Source organism: Chelonia mydas, chromosome 3 (genome assembly GCF_015237465.2).
Source record: "Chelonia mydas isolate rCheMyd1 chromosome 3, rCheMyd1.pri.v2, whole genome shotgun sequence".
NCBI lineage: Eukaryota > Metazoa > Chordata > Testudines > Cheloniidae > Chelonia > Chelonia mydas.
In genome coordinates, this window is record NC_057851.1 from 122,253,958 (window position 1) to 122,267,562 (window position 13,605).

At 40.1% G+C, this 13,605-nt stretch overlaps 1 protein-coding gene across 3 annotated transcripts in view; it reads right to left on the minus strand.

Moving 5' to 3' along the window:
• Positions 1 to 13,605, minus strand: part of RPS6KA2 (ribosomal protein S6 kinase A2) — a 468,026-nt gene that overhangs the window by 228,500 nt on the left and 225,921 nt on the right. The gene's annotated exons all lie outside the window — the stretch shown is intronic.

A 13,605-nucleotide genomic window follows, 5' to 3' on the forward strand; every position in this document is an offset into this window, starting at 1 on the left:
CTACTTCTCACCCCCATTTCTTTCCTCACCAGTTAAAAAACAAAAACAAAGGAACCTTTTGTCCTGCCTTTGGAAAATAACCCAGCAATTCATAAAATCAACACTGCGGTGTATGGTTTTGAAGATAGTAGAGTAAATGTAAGCACTAAGTGATGGTGAGAACTTTGGAGAATTTAGAACTCATTCAAACACTGGTGGCTTGAAATGTTCCATTAAAACTAAATGTGTTCAAGGTTTGAGTTCTTCTTATAGTGGTAGCACATTAGAGAAAGAGACCAATGGATCCCTCGAATCTCCTGGCATTTGTCAACCCTGACAATCATCAAAATCAGTACTCTGATTGGGACTTCTTAAAAGAACAAAGAGCCAGGAGTCATACCTTGTGATGCAGAGCAGAGAGCTGAACTGGCAATTTGCCAGGAGCCCAAAAGCCTCAGATAATTTATATGCAAACTGTCAGAAATACTGTTAGGAGATATAAAGGAACACCTCCATAATATTTGCTTGTATGGCTAACTTCCTTGACAGATAAGTAGAACTTTGTTTTGGTTCACCAGCCAAATTATATCCACACACCCTGCAACTGATCAACTTTGTTCTCCACCTTTAATTACAAAGAGAATGTGGCTAGAGGCCATGTTTAGTGATTCTGTAGGATGCAACTCCGCGTAGTCTCTCAACTGGGCACACCTCCTTTCCCATGGTATGTGTACAAGACAAACTTTGATCTGAAGATGTCTGAGATAGCAAGTGAACAACACTTTTAAAATCAACAGTGTAAATCTTTCATGCTCTGCCTTGGGGATTTAATAGCTTCCACAGTAATTGCTCTGTCCAAAAAACATTGCTAAGTTTTTAATGATCTGAAAAAAAATGAATATTTTTCATGGAAAAAATATTCATGACTTAGTCAAGGCTATTTCACATCACAACACTTTAACTTTTCATAGTTATATGTCCAGATGTGAAATTTTGTCTATGTTGTTTCAAAAAGTTGTGAAACTTTTTTTAAACATATGTTGAAAAGAATCAAATAATTTGTTGGAAAAAGGAATCACTTATTTTCACTCAAAAGTGGCCTCATCCGTTTAAAAACCAAGATTGTTTCAAAATATGACTAATTTTCATGTAACTGAAATATAAAAACCTCCTCAAACTGAAGTTTTCCAGTTCACTTGCAAACATTTTGCACAAGTCTAGTGCAAAGGAATACACCTCTCTCAGATGAAGATGCTCCTATTTCATTTTTACCAGATTCTTGCACCTTTTGTAGTAATAAAATCACAGAAATGTAGGGCTAGAAGGGACTTCAGATGTCATGTGTGATATCTGGTGAAACAGGCATAAAGTGAGGTACTGTAAATACAATAGTAAATTGGCTCTTATTTCTGTATTATGTAATTTCCTTGAATCTCCTCATAAAGGAAAGTCCAATGTTTTGAACAGTGTTTGTCCTTAACTGTTTAAGACTTAATTAAAAGTAGGTGGAAATTTAGATACTACAGTCATGAGCGTGATAAAAAAAATCTACATAGGAGAGCCCAAATAGAAACGTGTAATCTTATAATTTTCTGTGTCTGAAGAGTTTCAAAGTTGTGTAGCTTTTTGATTCTTGCCAGTTTGTGCATAACAACACTGCCTTGAGAGGGAAACCTCTTCTTCTGTCTGTAGACCAGTTTTGGACACTTAAAAGTAGACAAAGTATAAAAAAAACCTTCTAAAGCAGAGGCATGGTGAAACTAGCTGTGAGTGGATAACTTTGCATTGACATTTGATTTTTGAGTGTAAGTTTAGACTGTCTCTCTTCACTAGTTTAGGGTTTGGTGGCGGATTCCATCTTTAGCACCTGAATGTAATAAGGATTAACAATTTTTAGACATTAACTCACAGCTGAAAATAGGACAGTTGGTTGAGTACTATATTAAATACAAATTGATCTTAGCAAGGAAGCACCATACTAACTGTTGCCAAAGCTAGAAAGGAATCACTGTTTCCTGTGATCAAAGACTGAGAAAAGGTGATGGTGTCTGTGGTGACTTCAGATATTTTTTAAACCCCAAACAAGCTCTGGTTTTGTGAAGTCAGTGGCAATTCTGCACACAGAGCAGCTACAAAAGAAGGCTCCTTTGGAGAGCTGGGTCATCCAAAAAGTTATTGTAGAGAACATTTTTCTCTCTGCCTTTGCAAAACTTCTGTAGAATTGAAGTAACCCTACAAAACTTTGAAATTTTTTCCTCACACCGCACCAATGGTGTTCCCCACATTCTCTAGATATCTGTGAAAAACCTAAATGCCACTTTACTCAGATAATATCTCCAGATGCACTGGGGGGAAAAGCGCCAGACAGTGGAACTTGCTACACCTGTACAACAGGTGTAAACAATTCTTCCTTCCCTCTCCCCCTCCTCCCAGTGCAGACAGGGCTCCATCCAGACACTCCCCTCTCCCTCCGGCTGCTATTGCTACAGTCAGCTCTAGTTTCTTTCTGTGCAAGATAGAGAAATACTCCCTGGGCTTGCTTTCCTCTCAGCTCGCCTGTGCTGAAGCAACCATGATTTGGCCTATATTGTTTGGTGGGACTGAATTTATTTCAGGCAGCATTCACAATGCCTGATACTTGAAAATCTAGGAAGTGAATTTACTTTTCCCAAATGGGAAGTCCTGGATCCTAAGAACACTTGACTGTGTTCTATCCATCATTTCTGAAACACGATATACTGATTTAAAGTTACTTTAACTGCTCAGATTTCCCAGAAGAAATATTGGCCAGGGTTGAACTTTTAAAAATACTGCCGTCTGCTGTGTAACAGCTTATGCTTTGCACATCATTGAGCTAGAGATATCAGTATTCCTTCTCTCAAAAACCAAGGGTACATCTAACCATTTTGATTACTGGTGGAAAGATAATCATGAAAATAGTGATGACTCACATTTCATTCTCTGCCCTTCCTTCCCTCTGCCTAGAGACAGAGCCATTCCTCAGATGTGACACCCATTTATAGACTATCAGGGTTGGAAGGGACCTCAGGAGGTCATTTAGTCCAACCCCCTGCTCAAAGCAGGACCAATCCCCAACTAAATCATCCCAGCCAGGGCTTTGTCAATCCTGACCTTAAAAATATCTAACGAAGGAGATTCCACCACCTCCCTAGGTAACGCATTCCAGTGTTTCACCACCCTCCTAGTGAAAAAGTTTTTCCTAATATCCAACCTAAACATCCCCCACTGCAACTTGAGACCATTACTCCTTGTTCTGTCATCAGCTACCACTGAGAACAGTCTAGATTCATCCTCTTTGGAACCCCCTTTCCGGAAGTTGAAAGCAGCTATCAAATCCCCCCTCATTCTTCTCTTCCGCAGACTAAACAATCCCAGTTCCCTCAGCCTCTCCTCATCAGTCATGTGTTCCCATCCCCTAATCATTTTTGTTGCCCTCCGGTGGACTCTTTCCAATTTTTCCACATCCTTCTTGTAGTGTGGGGCCCAAAACTGGACACAGTACTCCAGATGAGGCCTCACCAATGTCGAATAGAGGGGAACGATCACGTCCCTCAATCTGCTGGCAATGCCCCTACATATACATCTCAAAATGCCATTGGCCTTCTTGGCAACAAGGCCACACTGTTGACTCATATCCAGCTTCTCGTCCACTGTAACCCCTCGGTCCTTTTCTGCAGAACTGCTGCCGAGCCATTCGGTCCCTAGTCTGTAGCGGTGCATGGGATCCTTCCATCCTAAGTGCCATCCTCTGCACTTGTCCTTGTTGAACCTCATCAGATTTCTTTTGGCCCAATCCTCTAATTTGTCTAGGGCCCTCTGTATCCTATCTACCTCTCCTCCCAGTTTAGTGTCATCTGCAAACTTGCTGAGGGTGCAATCCACACCATCCTCCAGATCATTTATGAAGATATTGAACAAAACCGGCCCCAGGACCGACCCTTGGGGCACTCCACTTGATACCGGCTGCCAACTAGACATGGAGCCATTGATCACTACCTGTTGAGCCCGACAATCTAGCCAGCTTTCTATCCACCTTATAGTCCATTCATCCAGCCCATACTTCTTTAACTTGCTGGCAAGAATACTGTGGGAGACCGTGTCAAAAGCTTTGCTAAAGTCAAGGAACAACACGTCCACCACTTTCCCCTCATCCACAGAGCCAGTTATCTCGTCATAGAAGGCAATTAGATTAGTCAGGCATGACTTGCCCTTGGTGAATCCATGCTGACTGTTCCTGACCACTTTCCTCTCCTCTAAGTGCTTCAGAATTGATTCCTTGAGGACCTGCTCCATGATTTTTCCAGGGACTGAGGTGAGGCTGACTGGCCTGTAGTTCCCAGGATCCTCCTTCTTCCCTTTTTTAAAGATGGGCACTACATTAGCCTTTTTCCAGTCATCCGGGACTTCCCCGGATCGCCATGAGTTTTCAAAGATAATGGCCAATGGCTCTGCAATCACATCCGACAACTCCTTTAGCACTCTCGGATGCAGCGCATCCGGCCCCAAGGACTTGTGCTCGTCCAGCTTTTCTAAATAGTCCCGAACCACTTCTTTCTCCACAGAGGGCTGGTCACCTCCTCCCCATGCTGTGCTGCCCAGTGCAGCAGTCTGGGAGCTGACCTTGTTCGTGAAGACAGAGGCAAAAAAAGCATTGAGTACATTAGCTTTTTCCACATCCTCTGTCACTAGGTTGCCTCCCTCATTCAGTAAGGGGCCCACACTTTCTTTGACTATCTTCTTGTTGCTAACATACCTGAAGAAATCCTTCTTGTTACTCTTAACATCTCTTCCTAGCTGCAACTCCAGGTGTGATTTGGCCTTCCTGATTTCACTCCTGCATCCTCGAGCAATATTTTTATACTCTTCCTTGGTCATTTGTCCAATCTTCCACTTCTTGTCACGGATTCTGGGATAGAGATGGCCAACCTGAGTGTTAAAATTCACTCGAGTAATTGTTGGCAAAAACATTTTAAAAAATCTCATGGCAAACAGAGACAGGTGATGGGCTATCCCTTTGGAGGGGAAAATTCCTGGATTTCTCTCTTTTTATAGTGTTTCTCCTTAGTAATTATGGAAGCGTAAAGTTGTGGATTAAAATTTCCATCCCTTGATAATACATCTACAATGAACAGATTAAAGCATAATTTGTTTTTTAAAGTACAAAATTTGTGATGGTTTTAAAATAGAACATTTTGACTAACCTGGTTTATGAGAAACAGGCCACTCCTTTGTTTCCCTCCCTCTTTTTATAATCTATTCCTTTTTATTTCTCTGTTCCTCTCACTTCTGCTCACCCACTCTTTCCTGCCATTCTTGACTGGAACAACCATGGCTGTTATAATCCTGCAGAGCTGTAAAGCTAAGGCTCACTGTACACACCATATGCAAGAGATGAAGTTTGCCCTTTCGCCCTTGCTTTTTGTAACCCTTCTGCAGTGTGACATTCACAGGAATACAGCTCTCTAGCTGGCATCACTCATTTATCTTCCCGATAATCAGTGGACTGTCACAGTCTGGGATTCAGCATCCCTGCTTTTGGGAGGCAGAGCGAGTCCCCATTTTCCAGCGGCTAAGGAGAATAAAAGTAGGCTATCTGCAACCATGGGCCAATGAATTTCTCTCACCTTGCTCCTTTCCTCCCATAAATAAAGCTCAAGGATTTGAACCTGCTGAACACTGATGTGGAGAATTTTGGTGGCCTGATTCAGAAGTTCTGAGCACCCATAAATCCTGTGGAAGTCAGCAGGAGCTGAGGCTGCTCAGCCTCTTAGAAATCAGGCTCTTGGGGACTCTCTCCTCGAAGCACCTGAGCATCACCGAGAACATTTTCACTCCTCAGAGATCAGGATTTGGTTCTTCCATGTCATTCATCTGACTAAACTCTGTTTACTTTGTAGACCCTGACACTGGAAATAGTACATTGTTGCTTTCTGCCTCCATGTGTATACTTGACCAGGACACTAGCTGGGAGAAAATTCAAGTGTCATCCAAACAACAGAACATTTGTTTCATGAACAGTTGATTCATAGCAGACAGTCAGTTCGGGGATGGAACAATATTCAGATGGTTCCAAAGCAAATTCAAAATGTGGCCTTACCGCATATCTCTAGAGTGCCCCCTGCCCATTCTGCTACTCACCCAAAATCCTAACCCACACAACAAGCTTTCCATACCCAATTCACCGCAACCCCTGATGGCTCTATCTGTTTTCTCACCATCCCACAGTTCAAACACCTTGTAGGTCAACCTCTCCCCTCCCCTTGAAACCTGACTCTTTCGAGCAGCAGAAACTCTTGCAGGTCCCACTACATTCCTGAGCTCCCAACTGCTGCTGTATCAGGACTCATACCTACACCCCCATGACTCAGCTCAGGTTTCAAATGAGCAGGAACTTCTGTCCGGGATTCTGGCTCCATGCTGCACCATTTTCACGGCACTGTAAGTCAGTGGCGGAAATGAGCCCAGTTTCTATGGCATCTACAGTACCTTGGAAAAGAATTGTTAACAGTCACTAAAACTAGGCGAAACTCAGTAAATTTTGCCTCCTCTACCAACTTTTTGCCTTTTTTGCTCTGTGTTTCTACCCACAGTGTTTCACTTTGAGTTTTGTGCTTCAATGAACCTAGCAGCTCAAAGCGAAAATCATCGGAAACTGCCAACTTTTGTCTATTGTAGTTTCAGATGGCTGAAGTCATGTAGAGCATGGTTTCCATTCAAAATCGACCACCCAGGTTGTCTGAAAAAAATCTCAGCAAACGTCACATTTTAAGCCAACTTGTGTTGATTTACAATTTTGGAGGGTAACTGTGTAAAACTCAGCCCAAAACTACCAAGTTTCATGGGCTTTACATCTCTGTTTGATTTCAGGGTTGTATTAACTTGAACCTCACAGTGAAACTCAGAGGGTGCGAGACTATACCAGTCAAAACCAGAAAGAAACAAAAACAACATTCCCTCCCCCCCAGAAATGCAAACTGCACTTTATTTTGCATTTATAATGAGACCTGAAGTCAGGTAAGCTTTACCTGGTGCGGAGTTTTGTTATAATTTATAAAGTTTCACACATCACAACTTGCAACTGGAAACTTTTAAATACAGCAATATTCTCCTTTCCCCGAAATACTGTATTTAATAAAAGAGTACATTAGTAATCTATCCTTGACTTCTCTTGTGTCTGCCAGTCAGCAGCCTGAAAACTAATTGGTTTAGTTCATTTCAGTGTTAAGTTCCCTCTTCTGGCCCTGGACTTGCCTTTTGTGGGTCCTCTATTTTACCACTGCTGAGACTAGAGCTACTATCCTCACAAAGTGCAAGCAGCAACCTCCTATGTGAAGAAAGCGAGACTGCCCCTTGCCAAGCCCGTGGACACTGTGTGCTAAGTACTTCTCAGCTGGAAGTTGCATTTTGCATGGTGTCACAGCTGGATCTGACATCAGTATATTCTGTAAGTATTACTTCTGAAACTGGAAATTTCAGATCAGAAAACTACCCTTCCCACCACCACCTCCGCCCTCCCAACCTCTCTTAGCTTAACTCTAACTGTTGTCTAACTCAGGCTTAGATAATGAGCGTTTCATCAATTCCTCGAAAGTGGAAAATCTTCTATGCGGGGGGGGGGGGGGGGGAGAGGGAGGACAATAAAATTGCAGGTGGCAGGCACCCTGATGTGTTTATGAAGCAGGAGTGCTGTATTTGAGGAGTATTTATACTTATTTATTTTCATTCAATAAACCTAAGTAAACAAATTTTGAACTGGTGAAGGACTTGACCCTGGGGAGGTTGAGGTCTTTTAATACAACAAGCAGGCCAAGTTCATTGTATGTCAGGTTCTCCCCATCTATCACTTCATCTGCTTCTTGAGATACCAAACTCTCTGAGTGCTGTGTCTCTGGAGAGACAATGTGTCTGATATGGATGTTTTATGTGTGAACACAAAGTCATCTAGGAAGCTACTGTAGGAACTGAACAATCTCATTGAACTAATTTTTTTTACTACCTGAAAGTCAGGATGCAAACTAGGCTCTCGTGTAAGAAATGTGTATCTGAACTTGCTAAGTGGAGAAACAAACATATCAGCTTATTTATCTGCATAAACGTTCTGACTTTGAAGTGTTTTTGTCTCATGTACTGGGATAATTTATTTTAAAGAGATTATTGTAGCTTTTTACTAACGTTTTGGACATCATAGATAATAAACCAGCTGATTTGTTGCAGCAATTTCAAATTTTAGCCTGATGGATGATGCACAGAAGCAGCAGTCTTATCAAGGTTACTGTGTTTCTTTGGACATTATAAGCAGACTGCAATATAATGGGATACTGGCTGTTTTTCTCAGTTTTGCATCAATTGACTTTCTTTCTCTTCATGAATTAGGTACAAATTTATTTAGAGCAGTGGTTTTCAACCTATGGTCCACCAACCCCTGGGGGTCCATAGACTATATCTAAGATTTCCAAAGGGATCCACACCTCCATTCAAAATTTTGTAGGGGGTCCGCAAATGAAAAAAGGTTGAAAACCACTGATTTAGAGACACTGCAAATACAATGTAATTTGAAGAGAAAGGCATTGTGCTATCCTTAATGGAAAAAGTCCTACAGACTCTTATGTAATTTAATATAGAATGATAAACACATCTACTTATTCTGTTGGCAAGGTTACGTTAATAATAAATTAGTCTAAGTGTAAATGCGAGGTTGTCTGTTAAAGTAAGGCAATGTAATTGAAAATACACATATGCATGTACGTGTGTGTGTACCTACTGACAATGTACAATTCATGAAATAAACCACAGCATAAAACTGCTTTTAGTTTTAATACTCTTATTTTTATCTATTTGATCCTTTTTTTCCTGTCCTCCCATCCCCCAATATTAACCCCAATATTTCCCCAGAAAATTGTGCAGTTAATTTTCACCAATATTCACCCAAGTTTTTCAATTTTTGTAGTAAACACAGAAGAATTCCCACAAAATTTTAAACAATATAAATGAAAAATGAAGGGACATGATTATATTCTATGTACTGGTTTAATGCTTTTAATTATGTAGTTTTTAGAATAATTTCTGTAGAATCCTAGTTAATTTCTATTGTTTCATCCCTGTTTAATTCTACAGAACCTGTCCAACATCAAATTCCAGTCAGTGAACGTACAACCAGTCATTGCATATATTCCACCTGACCTCTGATTGGGATGATATAAAGTAACTACAATGTGCCCTACAAGTGAGCTCAAGGATGGGAAATGGATTTTTTTTAAAAAGGAAAATTGTACACCAAACACAAAGGGGGAGACTGTCAAAAGCTTTTTGTCCTGTGAGTGCAGAGGTGTTAACTGTCCATTTCATCTTGAATGGTCTCTTACAGCATAACTCCTTATGCTAAACGGTTTGGTCCACCTTCTATTTAGCTGTGACACTTCTCTGAGTACCTTTCCCAGACCCGAAGAAGAGCTCTGTGTAAGCCTGAAAGCTTGTGTCTTCCACCAACAGAAATTGGTATAATAAAAGATATTACTTCACCCATCTTCTCTCTAAAAACCCCCAAAACAGCTAAAATAAGTCAATGGGAGTTGGGAGTCTCACCCCCCATTTGTACATTTGAAAATCCCCCAACAAAGGTACTATAATTACCATGAGAACAATCTTACAGTCAGGAAAAAGGAGGAGGATGTTGAAAATAAGTTGATATAAAAATAATAAATGTAGATGGAGACCCTGAACAAGCTGAAAGGTCTAATCCAGGAACATTTTCAGAAAAGTGATTTGTTGATTTGCTATTTTAAACAATCCTGTTGCATGCTGAATGATCTCAGCAAGGAATTTTATTTCTTACAAACTCCTTGTGTTACTGTTCATTGGTGAGATGTGAAATTATATCTATGTACTTATATGCCCCCAATAACTGTATTATCTTTACAGCTCCAAAGATGTTACAATACTTCGCGTGAAGCCATCCAATAGCTCCAAGGATTTACATACCAAAACCCAAAGATGTACTGATCTGGCTTTGCAAAGCAGCACATAGGAATTGGAGAAGAACTCGCAAGGGCTTGATTATATTCCAATCACCAGAAAAGGAAATGTCCTTCATCAAAGAAAGGAATGAGGATAGTGGAACCACAGTTGGGACTAATGACCTGAGACTATGAAGGTGGCTGATTAAGTTGCACTCCTTTCTCCCCTGCCTTCATATTAGGTCAAATCCTGGCTCTCTACTGTGGAAGGAGTTTATTGGGGGGAGGGTCTATTAGCCATTAAGATTCACATTACTTGTATCTGGAGTGACACAATTAACCTTGGAAGTGGTCAGGCCCAATTTAGAAAGGGACTCAGGACTCCATGAGCACACTGTGGCTAGGACCAATAGAGCTTCTCAGAGGTTGGAGACATCATTTTTATTGGGTCCGGCCTCCCAAGTGCACACAGCATGGATTTGCTAAAGACTTTGAGCCCCACTGGAAGGTGTCTTATGGCAGAGATGAAGAGCCCTACCCCACAGATCATGATCCCCTTGCTCAGGCTCTGCAGAAATTAATCAGATTTCCATGGAGGGGAGAGATTCAGGGGAAATCTTTTTGCTGATGGTCATGGTCTTTCCCAAGATGACAGCTCTACAGAGTTATCAGCCAGGACTGTCTTCTCTAAGAGTTGTACTGACTCACTTTGGAGCCTTGGTCAACGTTATATCAAGGATCTAGACAGGGCTAGAATATGGATCATAGATATTAGTGTGACTAAACACAAAGTTAAAAATAACTGAAAATAACAAAAATGGAGAACATCGGCAGTTGTTCTTTCCTGGTAAATGTTTTAGATTCTCATTTTTCCAGAAACATTTAAGGGCGGGAAAGGCTTTTGCATCATTGGAATAAATATCATAATTAAATTCTATGTTTGTTGCGTCTTTATTGCATTGTTTTATTAGAATGTCATATTTAACTTTTATTTATAAGTCAAGGAATCTTCATCTCGGCCATAAGACACATTCCAGTGGGGCTCAAAGTCTTTAGCAGATCCGTGCCATGTGCACTTTCTCCTGGTGGTTTTACATTTATGCTCATTGACACTCAGTAAGAACTATAAACAAAACTCTGCTTTCAGTTCCACATTTGCAATTCCCCTTGATTTCACTGGGCATTCAGTGGACTTCAATGGGAATTGTGTGCACATGTACAAGGGCAGAAATTAACCCTGCATGTTGAATAATATTACATCACAAAATATAAATGAAAGTTAAGAAATATTGAAAAATAGTATAAAACTTAAAAACTAAATATGTAACAACATAATTACAAATTTGAGCTGAGTTTCTCCAGAATAATATAAAGGGCACATTTTGGATAAGAAAAAAAACCCAAAAACCCCACAAACCCCAACATGTTCCTTATTTACCATAGTATTGGTCTCCACTACCCTTCTCATGCACAACCTAAGTCATGAACAAGTTAAAAACCTAATAGTGTAAATGAGGCAATGGATTTGGATGTCTCCGATAAAGAAGTGATATTGGTGTACTGCAGCCATTAAGCAAAGATCAAGTTTTGGTCTGCAACTTGCAAAGTCATCTTCTGCATCCATACCTCTGATTTACAGAGCTATGAATCTTGTACAACTAGAGTTAAACCAAGCAGTAACAGCACAAGAATGGGGGGTGGAGGTTGGGTGGGGGAGGAGATAAAATGACCAGCAAAACCTTACCTAGTAGATATATCTTAGACATTATGGTAAGTGTGGTAATTAAGGATATAAAATTACTTGAAGCAAAACGGGGGGAAAAGGGAGACAGACAATGATCCTCCTATAAATTTCAAATCAGATCTACCAACACATGGTTTCTGCCAGGTGCATTAGCAACAAACCACTAAGCAAAACATTGCTATGTGTATTTTCGCCAAGTTCCCTGCCTTTATTTTATTTTTTGTTCATGATAAATTTCTATGTACCGACTTAATATTTTGTCTCTTTATAAGTATATCTATTTGGAAGGAGAATACTCCTATTCCGAACGATCAAACTACCAGCAAGCCTCCTTTGCTCTTTATATTTTGCTGATGAATGCTCATTAGCTTGCAATTACGAGTGTATATACAGAAGTGCTAAGGGATGCGATTCACACAGGGGGCTTGGTGTTTGTGTTTGGTTTTTCCACTAAGTCGGAACTTCTCTGATGATTTTCACACTTAAATAGCAGAACAGATTTTTAAATCATTTTTTCCCTTTCTGGTTGAAACCCCCCTGTTCCCTGTTGCATTATAATACAGAGTGACTTTGCATAAAGTGGGTTATTACTGCCAAATAAAGGAGGGATGTGGGGAGTGGATGTGATGCTTGTAACTTAAATGGGTTACAATAGATCTATTGGGCTGCTTCTTGAACAAGATTATTTAAAAGTCAGCAAATCCTGGTACAAGAAAACAAGTTTAGAGAAAATATCCCAGACATTTAAAAGAAAATCTAATAATTTGTTTAAAAGGCAATTATTGTTCATAACTATGTCCAAAAGAATTTTAAAGACTTCTTTTAAAATAGGAATTTGAATTATTGTAAATGTAGAGGAGTTGTGCTAGTCAGAGTCAGACTATCCAACAGATTAGTTTATTAGCATGGTGGAAACTGCTCCTTCCCAATGTAACGAACCAATGGCATTGTCACACAAATAGTTAACACAAGTGGTCTGGTGGGACTCTGATACCTCAGAAGTCGCATCTCCTGCTATGCTCTGTCCAGGCACTAATGATCAATCATGATGCTCTTGTTAGTCCCTTCGTGGAAGAGCCACAGCTTTGCACCTGGCTTTGCATCTGCTCTGGTGGAGCATGGATTTGATTACTTTCATGGACTGTTGCAAGATACATCTCTTTAATTTAGCACTTCCATGATTTGGGCACAAAGCTGAGGGAGAAGAAATTTATTTTCCCTGCCAGCAAGGTTTGGATTAACGTGGCTGGATGTCAATTGGTGACAACATTAGTTGGTGGAGTTTTGTTTTTCTATTGTGATGTATTCCTATCTGATGGGTGAAACAGAATTAGGCAAGCAATACGATTTTTTCAGGAAATAGTCTAAAAAAAACCTATTTAAACTCAGTCTTTATCATATCCCGCTTAAGCAATGACATATCAAGACCATTACCATCAAATAGCTATTTGATGTCTTAGATATGACATGAAGGAAATATTTTTTTTAATTTATTTGCATAGTATGAACCCGATCCTCCTCTCAGGACACTGACACAAACTGAGAGTAACTTCACTGAGGTCAATGGAATTATGAAAAAACAAATGCAAGTAAGGGAGAATCAGGCCCTGTATACCTTTGTTTTAATGGGGAGGTAGCAGATCATCTGCAATGACAAAGAGAACAAAAAATTATATATATAAAACTGACTGTTCCCAAATCCAGATACAGGGTCAAAAAAACGATGTGATGGATGGAATACAGAAATCCTGATCCTGCCCCATCCAAACATTCTTATACATTAATACTTCTTTCTGACTGAAAATGCATTTCACTTGGTGATAGTGCGAACACATCTTATATAGATTATTTTGACATTTTCCCAAACAACAACTTCTCCTTTTCAGTAACAGAAAAATGCCAGGATGG